We start from the raw sequence: 23129 nt of genomic DNA, 5'->3' as shown, positions 1-23129 counted from the left end.
AATGCATGCACTTTATTAACATGATAAGCAGATTTAACAAATGAAACTCTATATTGTTTCTCGGATAAATAGTCAGTACAAGTTTTGAGAGGTATACATGTCACATCTGGAAGGAGTCGCTTCTTTGCTAGTAGTTGAAGCCCTTTTTCACTCATGTGGCCTAGACGCTTATGCCACATGTCAGTAGCTGAATCTTCCACTGTGTTCAACCCAACCTTACACACACTGACACTTGCTTTGTAAAGGATGCAACACTTGTTTCCTCTGGCTGCGATTAACGAACCCTTGATGGGCTTCTAGTGCTCACCAACAAATCGGCTTTCATAGCCATCATCATCCAACCTTCCCATCGACATCAAGTTGAGGCGAAGGTCTAGAATATGCCTCACCTCCCTGAGAACCGATGTGCAGCCCACATCGGTCTTCACACAAATATCACTGACCCCTACGATCTTCGATATGCCAGAATTTCCTATGTTCACGGTCCCAAAGTCACCTGACTTGTAGCTTGTGAAGAAATCTCTACGTGGAGTTGTATGAAACGAGGCTCCCAAGTCTATCACCCAGTCGGTGTCCTGACTCGTAGCCATGAGACAAACATCATGATCTGCCGAAAGAATAACTACAACGTCGCCATCTGAAGAGACTGCAGTGGAGTCTAATTCATCTTCCTTCTCCTTTCCTTTTCCTTTCTTGTCATGCTTCTTCTTATGACATTCATGCTTGTAGTGGCCCTTCTTGCCACAATTTCAGCATTCAACATCCTTCCTAACACTCGACTTATCTCTTGATTTATCCCGGGCCTTCCCGCCCTTTCTGTTCTTTCCTCTCCCCCGATCTTGTGTCACAAGGGCCTCTTATTGAGTAAACCCCTGAGACTTCCTCCTTGTCTCCTAATTGAAGAGACAATTAGTTACCTGTTCCATGGACACCTTTTCGTCTGGCGTGGAATTACTCAAAGACACCACCAATGTCTCCCAACTGTCAAGCAAAGAGCTAAGCAATAGCAAAGCCTGTAGTTTATCGTCCATGACCATCTTCAAAACGAAGAGCTAGTTCAATATATTGCTGACATCATTCATGTGCTCAACCACAGAACCATTATCTTTGAACTTGAGATTCACAAGTCGTCTTATCAGAAAAAACTTATTGTCGGCTATCTTCCTCTCATACAACCCTTACAATTTTAGCCATAGGCTAGCTGTTGAGGTCTCCCTAGACACATGGTGGAATACAGAATCGTCCAGCCATTGTCTAATAAACTCCACCACCTTCTGATCTAACTTCTTCCAATCATCATCTAGCATATTCTTTGTCTTTGCTGATATGCCTAGAATTGGAGCATACAAGTCCTTGCAATAAAGCAAGTCCTCCATCTTAGCTTTCCATATAGTCCAGTTAGAACCATTGAGACTGATCATCCTTGATCCCACTCTATTCAACCAACCTAAACGCTCTAATACCACTTTGTTGGGTTGCGTTGCACAAAACCATAGGATCTCGCCTCTTTAAAACACTAGAATTATGAGATATAATAAAGCAATGAAATAAATCAAAGCACAAACCACACGACACAAGAGATTTTACTTGGAAAACACTCGAAGAGGTAAAAACCACGAGACCTAGTCCAGAGCAACAATTCACTATGAAGTAGAACGTTATAACCGATCACAAGCACACACCGCTTGGATCAAACCTTCTTCACTCACGTAGGAGTGGATGAACAATAAGAGAATAATGAAAAATGGAGAGATCTCACCGATCACGAGGACGTAGAAGCGCCGAGACGTTGACTGCGCAGTCACCTCTACGAGCAGAATCTTCCCTTCCACAAGCTTCCTCTCTCTCTTTTCTCTCTCACCTTAGTCGTGAAAACGCCTTAGCATACCCTAGAATAGCCCTAAGGACCCCTATTTATATTTTAGGCAACTCCCCTTCCGTACCTCTGCGATACCGCCTCAAATTTATCCAGTCTGCACAAAATCGCACAGAATTTGCATAACCCTTGACTAGTCGAGCCAGGTCCTCGACTGGTCGAGGCTAAAAAATCTAGCATGCTGGACTTCGAGTCAAGCGAGCCTCGACCGGTCGAGCAACACGGTCGCTGCACTACCTCTCCTTTGAACTAAGGAGGAAAACCCCATCACAATGAGGTATATCAAATAACTAAAGTGGTGGTATGATAGGAAATAATGAAGATTGAACGTCTACACATAACATTCCTAAACCCACAGTAACGTTTATATGCTATCCATATCATTCATGCCCACTCGAGGTTTGGATCCCCCTCATTTTTTATCCATGTCCTATCATGACTACTGGCAAAATGGATGGAGGGGGATTTCTAATAGACATCGTGATGTGATGTGATGTGATGCGATGCAGATTGACTACTACCCTCACTAGGACCTAGTTTGGGTACTACCCGTACTAGGACCTAGCTAGAGAGGGACCATTGTGTTAGGGGCTTTATGGGGCCCACTTGATGTATATGTTTTATCTATATCGTCCATCTATTTTGACAAATCATTTTAGAGCATGAGCATGTGAATGCGGGGAAAAGATAAATATGTCAAGAACATTCACGTGTCCCTATTAGATCAGTTGTAGTTGCGCTTGTCGAGCGTCAGCATGTATGATAGAATAATAAATATAGTGCTAGACACAGATTTTTTATATGAGAAGATTCGAGGTTTCACCAAGTCATGAAGCATATGTCTAATAAACGTCCAGCATGTAACGCATAATGATTTAGACTACATGGGCTTTTTAATGAGACATGATTCGGGATTTCGGCAAGTCATAGAGCTTGGTGTAGTAGAGTGTCTAGACTGTAATGTATAAGAACTTGTCTATCACGAGTCATTTGATGAGACAAGACATGAAATTTTGGCAAGTCACAAAGCTTAGACTCAATGGAAAATTAGTGAAGAAGGGTTGATGAAGGAAGTAATGATGTCATGAATGTCGCTCACATAAGGTATACCCCACTCATTTCCTTTGGCGTAGAACCCCAACGTGTGAAAGATTCACTTAGCTTGATTTGTTTTTCCTTGGTTGTGTAATACTTTTTCCAAGGTTAACAGGATGACTCGTTTGAGCACTTTAAGAGTTGCCACTAGGAAAAAAAAAAGGCTCAAGAATATACGATCAACTAGGGCCCGTAGAATCACCTAGAGAGTGAGGAATCCAAAGAATCCTCATCTCGATTGAATCGTGGATTGATCTGTGCTCTAGATTCTGGGTAAGGGTCTCAGTTACAGAAAATGAAGGGGTTAAACACCATTTTTCACCTCATGAAAAGCACGGTATCTACTTTGCCAGATTGTATAATTTTTAAAAGGCAATTTAAAGAACTTCCAACAAACTAAATAAATCAAATGTATTATATTAGCCTAGAAATCCTATGTAAACAGGGAAAGAAACTAAAGCAAAGTAAATGCGTGAATCGATAAGAAAATAAACAAAAAAATGTAAGCAATACTAAACTTTCAATTATCCATTTAAATCAATTTTTTTGATACAAAAGATCCCCGAATAGGCAACTGTAGAGCATACAAAGTGGCATGAGGACATAGCCTATTAGTAAGGGCGTGTTTGGCTGGCCGAATCCCATAGGGTTAGGAGGGATGGGATCGTTTTTAAGGTAATGATGATGATGTCAATAGATGGGTTGAAGTTCCATGGTTTTGCTATATCATGGGACAAGTTCCTTGGGCTATTTGGGCAGGTTGGAAAATCCCAGGATTATAGTTGTAAAGGTGTTTGGATGTGGCATGGGATTGAATGAATCCACTGGGGAAAACAACTCTGCTCGTTTGGATATTAGGATCAGGAAACTTGGCATTGTTTCCATATAAAAAATTTGTGGGCTTTGTGGTTTGCTGGACAGATGGGGATAGCGTCCTACCCCCAGCCGGACGGTAATCCGTCTGGGTAGGAATCTGTGCAGCATACCATTTTAGGACCAAATTTAAAAATCTTAGGTGGATACAAAACTCAAATAATCCACACCAAAAGAATCAATAGTGATTGAATGCCCGACCGGCCCACAAAAAAATTTTGATATAGGCTTATATGTTTGTCTTTGAGCATGGTGGGAATCACCTTGTAGTAGGTTCGATGGTATATAAAAATCATGTTGGGACCTGGAAAGGTTTCAGCGGCTAGAGTTACTTTCCCCATCGGTTATTGTGAGTTATAGACCTACTTGGTATTTGGGCTCATGTACTAGAATAAGCAGGCTAAATTGATGTACGGAGTAGATGGTACACAAACATCAAGGTGGGCCCTATAGAACTTCACTTCGGCTATAGGCATGCCTACCTCATTCTTCCTTTATTTTTTTCTTTGTCATTTCGGATACATATGTATGAGATAGACAATTCATTCGGTATTTCCAGTGGTTAGTGGGCTTTAATTGAAAAGTTCACATATAGATGATCCTGGCATGGTTCGGATCATCGTGCATAGAGCTGGGGCATCAGACCGAGTTGGATCGGAATGGGTCCAACTCAATTCGGTCTGAAATCTACATGGGCTGACCCGAACTCGATCCGATCTAGGACCGAGTCTGGGACATCTGGCTCGAACCGATCCGATGCATGGTTGGCCTGACCCGAACCGAGTCCGACTCGGTCAGGGAAACCGAGTCGGATCAGGTTGGGTATGATTCGAATCGATTTTTTTAACGGTGAAAATCATTGTCCTTGCTGCTATTTTCGGTGTGGTCCATTTGAGCTTTATATATGATTCTTTTTTTTTTTCAAATGCTCTAAAATGATCACGAAAAATGGATAAACGATATGGATATAATAAATACATCATTGTGGAGCCCATGTAATTTTGATCTCATTTGAACCGTTCGTACAACTTGGAGCTCGAGGCACGTCTCCCCTTGTCTTTGCATGACACGTATCTACACCTTAGCTGTCATCTGTGTCCCATCAGATGACAAGTTGAGCAAGTGGGCTACTAAAGCAACGTCACCAAGTTCTGTGGGCCCCACTATGCTGTATGTGTTGTATCCACACAGTCCATCCATTTTGAGATATCATTTTAGGGCATGAGCCAAAGAATGATGTAGAAAAAAAGCTATAGTGGATCCCACCATAGAAAACAATGGGGAGAGTGATTCCCACCGTTGAAACTATCCAAAGGCCCACAGTAATGTTTATTTGAAATCCAACCTGTTCAAAAGTTGAAAAAGACAAAAATAAGGGAAAACACAAATATCAAGTTGATCTAAAACTTTTGTGGCCTTTAGAAGTTTTTAATGGTGGGCTTCACTGTCCCCACTGCTTTCTGTGTTGGGGTCTACTGGAGTTTTAGATTTAATTCATTCTTTGGATATTGCCCTGAAATGATCTCTCCAAATGGATGGAAGGTGTGAATACAAAACATATATCATGGTGCGGCCCACGGAACTTGGTTACATCACTTTAATAGGGACTCTCGCCGCCTACCCGTGTTGACGTGCACAGCACGTAACTCAGTGGTACAGCTGTAGCTTGTTGCCTGTTGACGTGTTGTGCACATAACTCAGTGGCGAGTAAACTCTAATGGGGCCCACCACGAATGCATGTGGTTTATCCACGCCGTCCATTCATTTTTTCAGATCATTTTAGTGGTTGAACCTAAAATTGATGCATATCCAAAGCTCAAGTGGACCATACCATAGGAAAAAGTAGAAGTATTTATTTTCACTTCGGATCGAATCGGTCCGGATTGACTACAACCTGATCTCGATCGAAAAAACAGTCGGATCTGAATGGCCCTACTCGATCCGCACCGATCCAGGCCATCGGTTCGGTTCAGAATGGGTCAGATCGAGTCTGATTGGGTCAAATCCACTGAATCGGATCAAATATGCCCAGCTCTAGTCCTGCACATGTGCCACATGTATGGTACACCATCTGGAGGCAGGGGTAGTGGATCCATCATGACTGGACAAATCACCGTCTAGCAAGTCCACATATCCAGTGGACCACACCAACTGACTTATCTTGGGATTAAAATCACAATTAAGGTGAAGCAGACGTAGTAGTGTAGCACCCTGAAATTGATAATACCCACATGGTGAAATCAACCACCATAAACAAACAGTTCATAATAAGTACTCTCCCGTACACAACCAGTAATACCTAGAATTAAAAAATAATATATAAAGCAAAGAAAAGAACCAGAATGGCAATCATCAGTGTACACAATCTCTCTCCTAAAGACGGGGCGGGATCATCAGTGGACGTGGCCTTAGAAACCATGGCATGGGTCGTCTGTTGGATAGACGAAGTTGATGAATGAAGAATATCAACATTGTTAGAATATTCGGCCACATATCTCGAATGAGATCCTCGTCCAAGTCCCGACTGTGCACTGGTAGTACCAAAAAAATTGTCCCAACATGCAGCAACTTCCTTCCAATTCTTGAATGCTCAATATTTGCCTCCATCGTACCCCTTGACTTCCAATCATGCATCATCCTATGATATACATATATGCCCGGCCGACGCCTCACCAGTACAACATAGTACTTTTCTTTGGCCATCTGCAAAGACATGTCCATTATCGGAATGTATACTAATATATTTGGATAGAAATGCGTTTAAAAATTATGAGGCGTATCCAATCGATAAAAAAGAGATATTGTCTGTGATCAAATGTAATGAAAAAGTTGTGAGTACGTACCCTTTCTCCATTCGAAGTGTGTGGTCCTATTTGTTAAAATGTGCATACAAAAAGCATTTGATTGACATGAAATTAAGATATTACATAACTAGGAGTCATCCTAAGAGCAATCTTTCACGTTGGTATACATTGTATACCAAATATGACTAATCCAAAAAATTAAAACCAGAAAGAGAGCAAAAAAGTTATTACATGTCCACACAGAAATTCATCAAAACAAACAAAGTCTATTGTAGCAAATCTTCCCCCCACCCTAAATATTATCCAAACTGTAATGTAAATTTCAAAGTTTCTAAACTCATTGAATTCGCTTCTATCAACTAGAAGCACCACCATCATTAGCCTTTAAATTAGACAGAATTTCTTTTCAGCCAATCAACACGACGTTCCGGTCGTAGAGCAACAAAAAAGGATGCAAGTTTGTCATCCCTACTCAGGAGCTAACTAACCTCAATAAACTCAGAGTTGGTTAGCCCCTGAACCTCTTCAAGTATGTGTAAGACCCTACTTGTTCGGTTGACCTCCTTCACAAGTTTGAAGTTACGCATTGCCTCTGCTACAGTCGTGAGAGACATGCTTAGGTTGTCGCAAGGACGAGCGGGTCGCATCTTTTTTGTTGTCACACTCCCACCACGAGTACTATCGGAATCAGTTCCATGAGTGGGAGTCTTTTGAAACGACATATTTTCCCTTGATTGACTTTCAGTTGAATGGCCATAATTTCTAAGTGATTTATGGAGATTTTCTTCAGAGAGGTCCACGGTAGCATCAAGATCATTGTCCAGCTCTGTCCACACTTCATTCAAGTCTCTATAAGCACGAGATGAGGATGCAGCCATGTTCCTACTTCCTTGAGCATATCGTCTCGTAACCTGGTCAGAACCTACAATCACCGCTAAATCATTCATCTGTTCAATTCGCTTGCCACGCAACCTCTCAGCTCTCGAATGAGACTACAAACAATGAAGAATTTGGCAATTAGATTGGACACGACGGTTTTAAATCATAAATATAGAAAGTGTATTAGTTAGGAGGGATCGTTATCTTTAGATACTCCTCCCAAACTTCGTTTAGTGCCATCACGACCATGCGCTCACTGTTTCAACCAAAGCCGCTCATAGCCAGCATGTCCCTTACATCGTTGTACTCTCTCTTGTGATACCTCAATCTATTCTAAACATTTTTCCAGTTAACAAGGATTTGAGTACGTTTATGCACCTCGTCGGTGACCGCTTGATAGGCTTCTCTTTTGAAGCCATTATCAGCCTTTCGACCTAACGCAATTTGCTCAATCAAGGTGTCAAACAATACTTGATCCATACTTCTGGTCCATTTGATTTTGGTGGCGCAAGAGGAAGGCTCTGCGAGAGATTTGACGGACTTCTTACGTGGTGAACAATGCATCGGTATGACCGGGGTTCTCACCAGTGACTGCATCGAAGACGGTGTAAAACCTCCCCAAATGTCCAACATCTCACCTATGTATACATGCGAAAGTAGTTACAAAAGAAAACCATGCGAGTTGTGTATCATTCAATTAGAGTATATGTTAATGAGAATGAAATAAACGGTAGCTAATGTTTCATGGTAATTTATCAAACCCGAATATAAATACTAAATAGTAACATATAGAACTTATACAGAAATCGGAGTATCGATTATGTATATGTTAAGTATTAATCTACTTAGGAAACTGAGTGGGCCTATCGAATCCTACTATTGTTTTGGGTGTCTGCCCACATGCGCTCCGCAATCCTGTCACGAATTCTGATCCACTCATCTAGACGCCCACATGCGCTCCGCAATCCTGTCACGAATTCTGATCCACTCATCTTTCTCTCGTTGAGTGACTTGGACTAGCCATTATCTTTCATCAACTGATGATACCTCATTTGGGGTAGGATTAGCCTCAATGTTACTCACAGGTATACTAATATCACGCAAATCTTGGTTTGATCCATCTTCTTTTCGTATGAAATTATGTAGCACACAACAAGCAATAACAATTTTGACTTACGTATTAAAAGAATATTGCAGAGCTGTCTTTAAAATTGGAAATCTCTCCTTCATTACACCGAAACATCGCTCAATTGCGTTTCACAATTGCGCATGTCGATAGTTAAATAATTCTTTCATATTCATGGGAGCTCTCCTGGTATAATACTCTTGCAGGTGGTATCGAACTCCATGATAAGGGGTCATGAAGCCTACTGAATGAGCGTAACCTGTGTTGATGATGAAGTATTTTCCTACATAATGGTAGGAATGATTCTTTCAGTCTTTCAGCAACATGATTTTACGCAGTAAATGATGAGCGAATAATAGTGAAGATTATTTACCATGTGACACAATTAGAGGATCATCATTTCACGTTAAGGCGTTATGTAGGACCCTTGCATTCAACACTAAACCTTCCCATCCGGCTAACACGTATAATATTAACATATCAAACAAACAAGCAACAAATATATTCTGAGACAAGATACCCTTTCGGTTGCGGAAGCTTGCATATTCTGATGCTGTTATATGTGAAGGAATATGTGTCCCGTCAATTACACCTACACAATCCTATAGTGGAGGAGTTTTCGAGCCCATAAGATTAGTATGAATGATGCAAAATTTAACCTTTAGATTCACAAAGGAATTGTTGGTCTATAATGGTACCTGGAAATAGCTGGCCTAATGTGTATTTGATTGAATCTCATTGGGGGTTTATGCGCCGGCTTGCTTAACATAATTAGGTTATAGGGAGACAACGACATTTAGAACTTAGTGAAAATGACAGCTTATAGTTTCACCTGAATGACAAAATTTCTATCCTATCACACATTATGCACATTATGCAGGAATACGACTAGTTGTTCCTCCAAACTAACATTGCGTGTATCGCGTAGGGTCGTCCTCTCACGCACTACTTCACATAGATGAAAAAATGCATCCTGTTTCATCCTTAGTTGAGTAATAGTCCCTATAACCTGTGCGAATAATAGAATTGATAAATCTGGCCTACACATCATCCCCTACTCGAGCTGGCTCTCTCAACATGTAGTGTTAACAGTATTCCCCAACAGCTACAACGCATGCAACCATTGCAAGAACAAAGATGGAATCGGCCATCTCTTCCTCATCTTCATCTTCCACCATCTATCTATCGCCATGTATACAAGTGGAAGTAGAAGACTTTAACATTAGCTTGTATAACGGATGTTAAAAACCCAACACTCTAAAAACGAGATGCTATCTCTCGGCTATGAAAATTGAATTTTAACAATTTTCTTTTTTGGAAGAAACCAATATCTAAGTTTCTAAACCTTGAAAGTGGACAATCCATGGAACTATAGTTTTTCCTATTGTTGGGCCCCACCTTTCTTTTTGTCCAAAACACCTAGGGGTAGAGGCCAACAATTAGAGAACGTGTGTGTGAATGTTTGGTGTGCTAGTTCCCCGCATGTGGAGCCCTGACCAAACACAGAGGCCAACAAGATGAAATACATGCAATATCAGAAATTTCCATCAGACAGGCTACATTGTTTAGCTCTTTTGGCCTATAAATTGGGCCACTTCACACCTGGGTGTTGTGAGCTACAGCATGCAAAACAAATAGACAAAGAAAAAAGTTGTTTCAACAATTAGTTTACTTTGTGCATTGTGGCCCTGCGTGAGTGCAACTGATTGATTTTTGAAGCAGAAGATCTAAGCACTATTTCCAACCAGATGGAAAGCTGACATCTTTCATATGTTAGCACTTGTGCCTAAGTGTGAAATTAGCAAGGCTCATATATAACTAATAGAAGTACAAGTTTGAGCTAAACACATCTATGGAGTCATCACATGTCTAACTAGAATCTGCAGAATGAGTCATCACATTGGTGGTTCTTCTCTCTCTCTCTCTCTCTCTCTCTCTCTCTCTCTCTCTCTAGAGAGAGAGAGGAAGAAGAAGGGAAAAACAGAGTAGTGAACAAAGTCCTTTGCTTTTTATAATTGGATGAATCCAGTAGCAGGTTCACATCAGTTCATTCTTTCTGATACAATGACTAATGCAGATATTTGGACAATTCTAGTAAGAAATCGACATCAGTTTATTCTTTGTGATAATATGAATAATGCAAATAATTTTTCGAATCCAGTATCAAGTTGACTACAAATGTCTTTCATGACTTCTACTTACTTGAACAGATATATAATGTAGTAAAGGGTTGGAAGAGGTAGATATTCAAAAACCTTATAGTTAAGTTAGAACAAAGAAATAGCTGAGACTAGGAACAAGGGCTTATGATCTAAGCACTACCTTGTGGTAAGTTGATGCTAACCAAAAACATGATGTTGTTGACATCTCAAAATCCCCTTAACAGTCAAACATTTGTAGCTATTGACATGTTTAGAACATCCTGGATAGGTGTTGCAGTTATATGAATGCTGTAAATGCGGGCAGAGAATGTCTATACAGAATCTGCACAATGAGAAAAATTAAAAATCTGAAAAGATAGAATCAAATTTGATTTTCGCATCCAATATGAATTCTGCGTATTTATCGATTTTCTCAAACTTGAGACCAGGTGATAGAGTTTTCTTTTTCGTTGAAGTGAAAAACTGCAGATAGCAGGAACATGAATCAAATGAGCAAGAAGTCAGTGTAGTTTTAGGATGCGTTTTGGTGCGCTAATGAAATGGATTGTGATAATTAGTTCAGTAAAGAGGAAATGACAGTACTGTAATTGAATTCCCCGTACTCATAACTACAAAATGGCCCTCAAATTGCAGATACACTCCTTTTAGGACTTTTAAAAGTAGCCTAATTGTGATTCAATTTAATAATACATCCAAACACATTGTTTAAGTGAAGAAGTAAATGAAATAATCATCAATTTTAAGTCAACAGGATGCAGAAACAAAACATAGTAAGAGAAATGCCACTGGGAGTAACTCTTCAGACAAGTTGCATAGAGTGTGGCCCTTAACATACACAGAGCAAATGTGTAAGGTGATTGGATGATTGAAGGAACTACTATATCAATGAGCCGCCATATCTCAGAAAAAGAAAAAAAAAAACAGGGAACAGAAGAGCTAAACCATACAATCTATCATTGTTTTCCTGTTGAATATAGCCATTGCTCATTTACCGGCCTCAATTATGAGTTAGTTGTGCATTTTCATACCAAGTTATTATACAATTCTTTGGGCAAGAGACTATACATACCATTTGGGATTTCCATTTATACAAGTGGGGCCCATAGTTCAATGATCCAAACCATTGATATCATGGACCACACTTTACGCCCATGCCCCAAAAATCTCAAATAGAAAATTGCTAAACCTTTGGATATGTGGGCAATAAAAAAGTAGTGAAATAAAAAAATTTCAGTGCATTGAATAGGAGGCCCCACAACAGATGCGGATCATTGGATGGATGGCCCCCACTGTGAGGTGTTGAAAAACACTTCAGATTAAATAATCCTCCATCAGACAAATAGACTTCAAGATACCAATCAAATAACAAATAAATAGAATTTAAGCTTTGAGATTCTGTTGTACCACTGTGTTGGTCAAAATACATAGCTAAAATTATTTGATTAGAATTTTCTGGCCATGGACACTGCAAGATCAAAACAGATAAAAGACTTACTCAATATAAGAGTTTCCCATGCTGAATTTCAATTGGGACTAAGCATGACATAGGGCAGCATGGACGGGTGAATTTGGATGGGATAGAAGCAACTCAAATTGCAAAGCAGGGTCCTTACTCATGCCCCAGTGGTAGACTCTCTGGAGTTTCAACATAAGGTAATGGGTTCAAGTACCCATTGTGGTGTGAGTGCATACATGCGTGTGGGGTGTGAGTGCCTTTGAAAATAAAAAATTAAAAACTTCAAAGCAGAAGGGTAACTTGGTTTTAGGTCAACCCAAACCCAATCAACTTAGGTTAGGTTGTCAACGTACTCATGTCAGATTCAGATTGGAAAACACCAACCCAATTTCAATTCAGGTTGGGTCCGGGTTGAGCAAATTCAGCTGGGTTAGGTTGGGATTGGGAATAATCACATGTACTTGGGGTCAGGTTGGATCAAGTATAGAGGATTTTCAAGTTGGGCATCCTTTGTTGGAACTTTAGGTCAGATTGGATTGCAGGTTGAGGCTTCTTGATGTTTGGTTGGGCTCAAGTAGTAGGTTAGGTCCTCTTGATGTTGAGTTGGAGTCAGGGTTCAACCCGAACCCAAATGGCCAACTTTTTGCAACCCTGAGCATTCCCAAGGGATGTCATGGGATCAATGCAGGCAGTGTACATGTGATGTTGTGAACAATGAAAGGTAAAATGCAATTGCAGTCTCATAACACTAGCAGTTATCAAAAAAAAGGGAGGCCATCCTAATAAGCTTAAAATCTCAATAAGCATCATCTTGCAGAGAACACAGGCCACATAAAGACAGACCTAGCAAAAGCCACAATATCCAAAAGTTTCGCAAGTATAACATTTGTGTTCACGGAAGCGAAATCAGTTTACCAAGTTTTTTAAGGAACCTGACACATCTCAATTTTGAGCACTGCCAGGAGAATAGGCAAATGAAGCATGGTACCAAACATACATAGACTTGTTTCTCTGCAAGTTATACATTTCCCTAGACTTGAGACCATATATTTCATTTATATTAGAATGGTAGAAACAGGATGAGGACAGAGATGGCCTTGTAACTCTCTGCATAACATAAAGCAGATACAGGATGCTGCTGACTCTTTCTTGAACTTTAGGAACACAAAGCAACAATGTGTCCAGGAAAGGCTGAGCCCATGTCTTATGCGTTGATGGTTTAGAAAGGTCATTCACAAGGTGGTCAGGAATTCATTTGTGAAAAAACTGTCTCATTAAATGCAAGCACTCTGCGGTATGATGGGCTTCAAAACCACCATTAGGAGAACAAAACCTTGTTTCGATACCCCATTTCACATAACCCTTTTTGGTATAATATGCATGCTGGCAATGTCCCATGAGAATAAAAGGGACCTGGCATGGGGGTGTCCTTCAACATAGAAAGCCAGATCTACCACTAAACCCTAAAAATAGAAGGAATTGGGGAAGACAACATTGACTTAAAGAAATTACATGCTACACATACCTGTCATTGCCAACCCAAGAGCAATCTGCAGTGATCATACCTTCTTCACTACAAATACATAGCCATAAGGAAGAGACGAGGCCATCTCTATATAGGCATTGATGGATCACCTGTAGAAGACGCGATCGGACGCTAGTCGTCTTCTTTAGGTACGGCTCGCTGCGACAGAGAGAAATAAAGAGACGCTATTTTTAAATCGCCTCCAAATCCCTTGTTGGATTTGGTGGATGGGCTGCAGGAAGAAGATGGGACGCCTGGGTTATCCCTTCTCTGGACGTACGAGTCCATCTAAAACCCATGGGATATGGCGGTTTGCCTTAAAACCGTGTGCCCAAACGCGCGCGAAGGATTGAGTGGTGAGATCGTGTGATCCCATCCCTTCAAAACCCATCTAATCCGTTCATCCAAATGGGCCCTAAGAGTGTACATAAGTAAAATGAAAGCAAAATAAGGTGTAAGCATGTGCAAGAACTTTGGATTCTTAGGGAATATGCAAAAGAGAATAGGGATTAGCCTTCGGTTAGGTGTTGGCTTTCGACTTCTCTGTTGAAGAAAATGGAGAAAAAAAAAGAGGCTAAAAAGGTTTAGAAGGAAGATGAAGGTAGAGCTTGCTATTAGAGTGAAGGTTAAGGTAGACAGCTGCCTCTGGCTCTCACGCCTCCTTTTTTTTTTTCTTTATTATTATTATTTATTATTTATTATTTTGACTCTCTCCTTTACTCCTCTTTTTTAGCTCTTGTTTCAGGTGCTGAGATGACTTTTAATAGGCAAAATTGAATGCTCATGCTCTTGTACCGACATGTATGTGTCTAAGTAGGCTCGGAGTTTAGTTCAGTTTTGTTGAACCTCTGGCCAGGTATTGCTGATTTGGCATGGAGTGAGGTTTGGAAAAATTGAAACAAAACTGTTAGGTGGTGAGGCTATGATTGGCCCACCACAGCAAAAAACCACGACCTGCTATTAGATAATTGGTTTCGATCAGTGGCCGATTTTGATCAAAACCGACCAAATGATTACCAATTCTTACAAAAACCAGCCAACCAATGGCCGAGATATCAAGATCGGCCACCTAATGGTAGGTTATGAGCTATCTGACCTGTTTATAAGGTCACGTAGACCTGGATGAAGGGAAAACATAAGTATCAGCTTGATTCAAAACTTCCATGGTTCTTGTTGATGCAGTTTTCGGCTCACCCCCTTTTGCTACATTCGAACACCTTCACAGGAAGAGGACAAAGGAGACCCCGACTATTACAGGGGACCCTCCGATGTCAAAGTCGGGCCTAGAATCTAGGTCTTAATAATTTTGTAAAGGGTTTAGGGGTGAGAATGTATATGTACCTTTTACCTTTAGGCGTCTCTTATTTATAGAGGAGATATGATCCCATGGTTTTCGGGATCATATGTAGGAGATCTAGATATGTAGGAGATTCATTGTTATCCAAGATGATATAGGAGATTCATTGTTATCCAAGATGAAATTGAGATCTTAGATCTCATAGATCTTCGGGATCGGGCGTTATCTTTCGGGGATCTCGGAAGATAGATCTTTAAGATTTAGCCGAGTCCTTGGCTTGGCTCTGAGTTGGATATGGTGGTGAGTATTGACATTGCTCAGTTTGACAAGTCCGGATTCACATCTCCCGATCATCAACAGATTCTGAAGGGCTCATGCTGGCCAATTCGTGCACTGACCACATTATGGTCGACTGATGGTGGCCGACCCTTAATCGGCTATCGGATGAAGTACGATCGTTCTGTAATTGACCTATGGTGGGCTGGTGGCTGACTTATAGCCGATCTAGAGAGTAGGTCGTACTCGGGTTTGGCCAAGGTATGATCGGTCCGTATTTGACCAATAACTGACCTATGGATTGAGTCAGTATTACGCCGTGTCTGAGGGGCCTTTAAGGTGCATCGGCCTCCTTAGAGGTCTCGCCTTTTGGCTTCTAGACACGTGGGCCTCGGTTAGGCTTGGTGTCTAAAGAATCCGGTCCATGTCAGTTGAATTGGTCCATTCTATAAGCCGATTCATCGACTTGTCAGAATTTTCCCCCAACAACTCTCAGGAAGTTTTCAGCCGTAGGTTTTCAATCCCCGTTGCTTCCTATGTTGTGGTCCACTTGAGCCTTCAATCTGACTCATCTCAGAATTATTGCCCTAAAATGATCCATGAAAATTGATTGGACGGCGTGGATTAAACATATACATCACGGTGGATCCCCCGGAGCCCCTGAGAGGACCGTCCGTCTCTGGTTAGTCCTGGTGGGGTAGTGTCCAATCAGTGTCCATTGCGATGACCCGTCGAGCTTCCGGCTTTCGCAGGCAATCCCGGTCCCAGTCCAACAGTCGAACCTACAATCTGGATGGTCAGGATTGCCGAAGACGATGCTCGCACCTAAAGCGGGAGACGCCCACAAATTGAAAAATGGTGGTGAACTATCACAGTAGCCTATCGGCATCGATAGCTCCCAGATCCTGGTAAAATTGCCTTCAACTCCCCGCATCTCTTTCCTCCTCTCTGCAAAATCTCTCCCTCTCTTCTCTTCTCTTCATTTATTTATTTTTCCTATCACCTCGATCTGAAATTCCGCCATTAAAGCTCCTCCAAAAGCTCCATTTTCAGGGGATTTGGATCGTTCGATAGCCCCATCTCTTCGTCATGGTACGCCATCTCTTTCTCCTCCTTTCACGTTTCTCTGGCTTATCTTTCAATTGCCCTAGGGTTTCGTCTCACTTGCCCTTTTCTCGGATTTAAATTTTCATTTTTTCATTTTTTGTTTTTTCCACCATCTGATATGCTGAAAATGGACGAAACTTCCATGTAACCCCAATTTCTATAGGGTCAACTGTGATGTTCGTATGCCATCCGAACTGTTCATAAGGTGATTCCCACAGGGATGAAGGGCACACAAAAATATAAGTCTGATTCAAAACTTCTGTCCCCCATGATTAGGTACTGCCTTATTTTTGGGATTGTGTCCTAACATGGGTTGGGGCAACCGATAGACGGAGTGGATATAACACAGACATCACAGTTGGGCTACAGGGATTCCTGTAACCTGGCAAATCTCTTCCTATGAGAATATGATACTTTTGAGATGTTGTGATAAATTTTCACTGCTTGGCATCTGTTCTTTGGAACTCCATGGACTCAAGCTTCACCATGCAAATGCAATGTGGACTGTCCATGCGGCCTGCTCCACCTCCAATGAGCCTTGGTCTAGAATTGGACCATTTGCATCATGCTAACCGTCGAATTCATGGACTGCAAAAGAATAGTACATACAACAAATGGACGGTGGTCTACAGGGTAATTAATTGATACCGCTCCATATTTCTCCCATTGGCATCACTTAGAATAGAAGCAGTCACATCTGCAGCCCTACATTGTCACCTTTGTGCACCCTCCTTGAATGGACGTCGGTCAATGACCTGACTCAGTCAACCTGAAATTGCTATAGGTAGGTCAGTCCTATGAATTCGAAAAATGCACAAACTTGGGCTGACTCAGTTGAGTCTCACAATTTTTTTTGTAGCTCAACTTGTGACCCTACTTGGGACCATATCACTCATTAATCTTATCATCATCATAGTGTTGCCCTAGCTATTCGGCCAGCTTTATGAATCTTGTTCCGACCATTCATAGACTTGTCATGCATGAGGAAAAGAACCAATAGGGGGGCATCCTCAACTTCCTGTTATCGCAAACCGTGATACGGGGAGTGGCCCATCTAGGCCTCAACATGTAGCACCCACAACAGTGGGCCCGAGTAAGATTCCAAATCCTTATGGTCGGCTAAGGCCGAACACTTGTTATCGTTGTGGCCAACCGAGTCACTTATCAAACACATACTCTCAACGCCCCACATCTCACTTGACCATTAATGAATGGGGCATTGAAGATGATGCAGCGGAAGAAAGCCCTGGATTTGATGACGATGAACAAGCTGCTGAGGAAGGAGCTGGTGACGAGGAATGGTTGGCCGAGGATCATGACGAATCCTTGGTCGTAACTCGTGAGAAGATTATTGTACACCCCACAAAAGGAGTTGCATTCATAGCGGCACAATATTTTCCGTACGTGGTGTACCGTCAACGGCAAGGTCTTTGATGTAATTATAGATAGTCGCAGTAGCGAGAACATCGTCTCAAAAGTGATGGTGGATAAGTTGCGGCTACCTATGACAAAACATCATTCTCCTTACTCGATTGGTGGGATAAAAAGGTGAACGAGACCAAGGTAACCGAACAATGCACTATCTTGTTTTCAATTGGTAAAAATTATAAGGATCAAGTACTTTGTGACGTGGTCGACATGGAAGCATGCCATATGTTATTCGGTTGAGCATGGTAGTCGGACCGTGATGTGACCCAGACGAGACATTGGTTATGTCTTCGTCAAGGACGGTCAAAAGATGGTCCTTGCCTCTAAGGCACTAGAGAACCATCCTGAAGCTTCTAAAGTGGAGGGGGTTCCCTTCTGATCATTCAGGATTTCATGGAGGAATCCAAGGAAACCGGCGAGGTGTACGCGGTAGTGGTAAGGGCCGAAGAATCAGAACCTTTAAACATTCCCCCAAGTTTAAGGCCATTGCTGAACGAATTCAAAGAAATCTGGGCCGAACAGTTACCAGATGGATTGCCTCCCATGTGAGATATTCAACACTATATCGACCTTGTATCGGGGTCCAGTTTACCAAATCGTCCTCTCTATCGGATGAGTCTGAAGGAGTGCGATATTCTGCAAGGGCAAGTGGAGGAATTGATCTGTAAGAGTCTAATCCAAAAGAGCATGAGCCCATGCGCCATACCGACCCTATTAACTCCAAAGAAAGATGGGAGTTGGCACATGTGTGTCGATAGCCGAGGGATCAACAGGATTAACATAAAATACAGATTTCCCATACCACGGCTGGACGATATGTTGGATATGCTTGATGGTGTGAAATTATTTTTTAAATTGGATCTAATGAGCGACTACCATTAGATTTGAATACGGCTGGGTGATGAGTGGAAAGCAACTTTTAAGACCAATGAATGGTTGGTGATGCCATTCGGTCTTTTGAATGCACCTAGTACATTCATGAGGTTGATGAACCAAGTTCTAAAGCCATTCATTGAGCATTTCGTAGTAGTCTATTTCGATGACATTTTGATATACAGTCAAGACGAAGTAAGCCATATGGAACACCTCAAACAAGTCCTTCAAGTGCTCATCGAAAACAAGTTGTACCTCAATATAAAAAAAAATGTAGCTTTTTGACTGATAGCCTCTTGTTTTTGGGCTTTGTTGTGACTTTCACGGGCATCCGTGTGGATGATGAAAACGTGCGAGCCATGATGAATATTTATGAAGTGAGGAGTTTCCATGGGTTGGCGACCTTCTATCGTCGATTCGTGCAGAATTTCAACACGATGGTGGCACCTATTACAGATTATATGAAGAATGAGCCGTTTCAGTGGACCGATGAGGCTGACAAGAGCTTTGTTGAAATCAAGCATCGGTTGTCGACGACACTGGTCTTGGTTCTTACCAGTTTTGACAAGCTGTTTAAGGTTGAATGTGATGATGCTTCATATGTCGGAATTGGGGAAGTTTTTATCTCAAGAAGGCAGGCCGGTAGCCTTCTACAGTGAGAAGCTTAGTGATGCATGCAAAAAGTAGTCAACCTATGAGCTTGAATTGTATGCAGTGGTCTAAGCATTGCGGCATTGGCGATATTACTTAATTCAGATAGAGTTTATTTCTTTACACAAACCATCAAGCTCCCAAATTCATTAATAGTCAGGCTAACATGAATCGTGTGCATGCTAGATGGGTTGCATTTTTACAGGAATTCATGTTCGTTTTGAAGCACAAGTCAGGGCAACAGAACAAGGTGGTTGATGCACTTAGCCATTGTGCTTCACTACTTGTTACAATGAGCAATGAGGTAATCGGCTTCGACTATCTCAAGGAGTTGTATGCTGAAGACGAGGGCTTCAAAGATGCATGGATGGGGTGCCAAGAAGGTCATTCCAATGACCTACATATGCAAGACGGTTTCCTCTTCAAAGGGAATCGAGTGTGCATCCCCCAAAGTTCTCTGAGGGAACAAATTATTCAAGAGCTACATGGAGGTGGCCTTGGTGGACACCTTAAGCGAGGGAAGACGCGGGCTCTTGTGGATGAGTGATATTATTGGTCGTAATTAGTACGTGATGTGGGAAAAGCAGTGCAACACTGTCATGTTTGTCAGACCTCCAAGGGGCAGTCTCAGAATACGAGCATCTACACCCTGTTACCTGTGCCTGACGACCCTTGGGAGAATTTATCTATGGACTTCGTGCTTCGTCTACCACGAACACAACGCAGCATGGATTCAGTGTTTGTGGTGGCAGATCGTTTCTCAAAGATTGCGCACTTTATCCCATGTAAAAAGACCCTTGATGCAACACACGTGGCTAATCTTTTCTTCAGAGAGGTCATGCGGCTACATGGGGTTCCTAAGACCATTACTTCAGATCGTGATACGAAGTTCATTAGCCACTTCTGACGAATTTTGTGGAATCGGTATACAACTTCATTTCAGTAGTGCCTACCACTCACAGACCAATGAGCAGACTGAAGTTGTAAATAGCATGTTGAGAAACCTTCTTTAATGTATTTCAAGTGAAAAACCGAAGCAGTGGGATTTGGCCTTGTCTCAAGTGGAGTTCACATTCAACAACATGGTGAACCGCTTGACAGGGAAGTCCTCATTCCAGATTGTTTATGGTCGAGTGCCTTACCACACACTTGCCTTGGTCCCTTTGCCTAAGCTCTCGGGCATGAGTATTGTAGCAGAGTATATGGTGGACCAAATTGTGGGCATTCATGCGGATGTGCAAGCCAAGTTGCATGCCTTGAACGACAAGTACAAGGAGGAAGCGGACAAGCATTGACGACAAAAGGTGTTCGAGGTGGGCGACCATGTTATGTTCTATCTACGCAAGGAGAGATTTTTGACCGGGACCTACAACAAGTTGAAGAACAAGAAAATTGGACTGATACCGATCCTCTGAAAAATCAATGACAACGCTTACGTTGTTGATCTTTCGAATGACATGGAGATCTCACATACTTTCAATGTCGCAAACCTGACTGAGTATCATAAACTAAAGCAGGACGATAACTCGAGGACGAGTTCTTTTGAAGTGGAGGGGACTGATGTAGAGAGGGTCATGGACACTTTCATGTCCAAGATGGACCAAAGAAGGCCCAATCAAAGGCGGAAGTGATCAGTAGCGTCAGAACACTACAACAAGCATATCTCGCAAACCGGAATGAGTTATTTGACGTACCGTAGATGATTTTGGGGTAGGAGAAGCTACTTTAGCCACCCAACCCCGCTACACCGGGTTGCCCACCCTGAATTTGCGAGATTCCATCAGATTGACGGTCAAAAATCCATTTTATTTTTGGTTTTACCATTTATAGTAAGTTTTGGTTTGATCATAAATCTTCATCCTTTGAGCTTTAAGAGTTGTGTCCAACATGAAAAAAAGCTTTGAAAATTTGGGAGAACAAGGTGGCTAGGCCAAATAGGACACTATTTTTGGCCAAAAACCATGAAGTCTAGTAGAAATCATGACCGTTTATAAATTGTAAGTTTACTATTTATAGTAAGTCAATAATTTTAGGGAGTTTGATTCTGAAACTTCTTCCTAGGTTTGGTATATTATTTAAATGATTGTAAATTCATTTTTATCATTAATCAATTTATTTTCAATTCTATTTTCTATCTCTCCTCATGGATTCGAGGGATCTTTGTGAGGAGTCCAGAGAAGCTCCGTGGATTCGGAGTAACTATCCCCTGAGGAAGACGGTGCTCGACCTCATCACATCCAACCCTGCGTCAATAAAGCTGTGTTCTTGAGGCCTCTATGAGTTACATCCTTGTCGTATATCCACGAGCACCCTAGTAATTTATGTTTGACCATCGTTGGAATGATGTCATGCCACGCCAAAGTGATTTTTCCTAATCACCTAGGGAGAATTTCATTAAGCACCTCTTAGTCATGGGGATGATCATGTCATTCACCCATGCAATCTCGTACGGCTTGGGATGATTGTGAGGTTTCAACTTCAACTTATCCACCATGCTTGTGAGGCCATGTTCATACTACTACCTCCATTAATAATAACCTTGGTAGCCTTTCCACCACATGGTACTAGTGCATGGAAGATATTGGTTCTCAATCAATCTTGTTGGGCCTCTTCTTTTGGTGCGGTCAAAATCCTCTGATCACAAATGATAACTTATTTTCATTAAAGCCATCTAGGCCCTTAGGTTCTGGATCATTATCTTTTGGATCTTGCTTTCATGTTCACCTTCCACTTGGTGTATAATGAAATTTTCTTTGTACCATTCACCCTCTTGTCCCTCGTAAAACTGGAGATTGCGAGAGAGACATTGTCACGTAATGTCCAGGACCAAACGCTTGAAGCAAATGATGATTGATCTCCCATTAGTTGTTGTAACAAACTTTCCCTTTGTGTTGTTACTTTGGGAAATAGGATCAGAGGCAAAGTTTTGACCAATTTTATAATCCCATTTTTTAAAAAAAAAAAGTAACGATTGATATATAAAAGGAGAACAAGAACAAAAGAGGAGAGAGAGTCTTCTGAGAAAGCAGACACAACTAAGCTCCTAAAAAACGAAAGTCAAAGTCCTTCAAAAAAGAAACATTGACAGTCCATTCAATAATAAGACCCTTAGCCTTGGAGGAAACTGATTCTGCTGCATTTGAGATGTTCCTAAAACATCTACTATTTCTTTCTTCCCAAACAGACCACCAGATAGCAAGAATCGCCATTCTCCATAAACGCTTTCTTTTCTTACCTAGACTGACCCCATGCCAAGCAGGAAGGAGAGAATCTACAAAACCAGGAAAACACCAACTGCTGTTGAATCGAGAACAAAAGTCTGACTAGATTTTAACGACGAAGGGGCAGTGGATAAGTAAATGATCAACCGATTCTTCGTTCTTCATGCAACATAAGCAAATATTGACTATCTGCATTCCTCTTTTTTTCAGGTTATCCACCGTAAGAATCTTTTTCTTTGCTGCCAACCAGCCGAAGCAAACTATTTTTGGGGGTGCTAAATATTTCCAGATGAAAGGGGTTGGGATACTGTTTGAAGCTGCCGTATTGCTTTAAAGATAAAAATAGAACGATTTGACTGAAAATCTGCTGGATTTATCCAGTCTCCAGATGAGTTTGTCTTTGACTTGTTGATTAGGCATTGCCTGATAAATTTAGAGAATAAGGTCCACGTACTCGTCGGTTTCCCAGTCCTGAAGATT

Source organism: Magnolia sinica, chromosome 3 (genome assembly GCF_029962835.1).
Source record: "Magnolia sinica isolate HGM2019 chromosome 3, MsV1, whole genome shotgun sequence".
Classification (NCBI taxonomy): Eukaryota; Viridiplantae; Streptophyta; class Magnoliopsida; order Magnoliales; family Magnoliaceae; genus Magnolia; species Magnolia sinica.
Note: the sequence above shows the minus strand (reverse complement) of the source record.